We start from the raw sequence: 1,313 nt of genomic DNA, 5'->3' as shown, positions 1-1,313 counted from the left end.
TAAATACATCCCAGCTGCTTATTGAGTACTATCTTCCTCTTTCATATACAAATTGTAAGAGTTTGAGATCATCATCATCATCATCATCATCGTTTAACGTCCGCCTTCCATGCTAGTATGGGTTGGACGATTTGACTGAGGACTTATGAAACCGGATGGCAACACCAGGCTCCAATCTAATTTGGCAGAGTTTCTACAGCTGGATGCCCTTCCTAACGCCAACCACTCAGAGAGTGTAGTGGGTGCTTTTACGTGTCACCCGCACGAAAACGGCCACGCTCGAAATGGTGTCTTTCATGTGCCACCCGCACAAGAGCCAGTCCAGGGGCACTGGCAACGATCTCGCTCGAAAACCCTACAAAGGCCAGTCAGGCGGTATATATATATACCGCCTGACTGACATACATATTTATATATATATATATATAAAGAGAGAGATAGATACATTGATATGCAAACATACATGTCTATACATATATTTGCATACATTTGTTCCATGCTAGAATGGATAAAATATTATTCTTTTAAAAAAAGATAGTTGCATAAATATGAGCATTTTTTTTTTCTATTTGATATATATTTTTCATATTCTTAGCTTAAACAATTAATGAGTGTTGAGGTTTGTCAACAAGCTAACAACTATTGTTGCTGAGGCAGAGTTAAATGTCTTCACAATGGGTGGAATGGATGTAGCAAGCTTTGAATGATGGTCAGAAATGCAAGTATGTAATTTTAAACTAACAATAGGAAATAAATGGAAAGGAATGCAATATGAACAAAAAATAAAAGAAAAAATTGAAACAAGTTCCAATAAATATCGCATCCAGCAAGACACTTCCATATCTCCAACTTATTTTGAAAGTGAAAAAGTGAGTCACAAAAGAATTGAGTTGACAGCAAAGATTTTCAATGAGATTTCACCATTTCACAATATCACAGTGAAATTGTATGATAATATTGTTAGCTGATGGTGGTATACACTTCAACACTAAATGTTAGTAGTCAACAATATTTTCCCTCATCAACCGTAAGCTTATATATGTATATATATATACATATATATATATATATACATATATATATATATATTAGGGGCTACTGAAAAGTTCCTGGCTTTAAGGGTATTGTGAAAGGCCTGGTTGGAGGCCCAACCTTCCAAGTTCTTTTACAGAGCTTAAAAAACTGAAAGACTGCTGCATCTCCAATAAGTGTGTGAATCTTAGAGGGGAATATGTTTGATAAAATCATAATTAACTGATGCTTCGTTATTTTCTTTTAAGCAAAACCAGGAACTTTTCAGCATCTTCATGTAC

The 1,313-nt window shown here is 35.2% G+C and overlaps 1 protein-coding gene across 6 annotated transcripts in view; it reads right to left on the bottom strand.

The window, feature by feature from the left end:
- LOC106874330 (potassium/sodium hyperpolarization-activated cyclic nucleotide-gated channel 2) overlaps positions 1 to 1,313 on the bottom strand; it is a 531,661-nt gene that overhangs the window by 39,509 nt on the left and 490,839 nt on the right. The window lies entirely within an intron of this gene.

This window comes from Octopus bimaculoides, chromosome 2, assembly GCF_001194135.2.
Source record: "Octopus bimaculoides isolate UCB-OBI-ISO-001 chromosome 2, ASM119413v2, whole genome shotgun sequence".
In the NCBI taxonomy this organism is placed as follows: Eukaryota; Metazoa; Mollusca; class Cephalopoda; order Octopoda; family Octopodidae; genus Octopus; species Octopus bimaculoides.
This window is presented reverse-complemented; position numbering and strand designations above follow the sequence as displayed.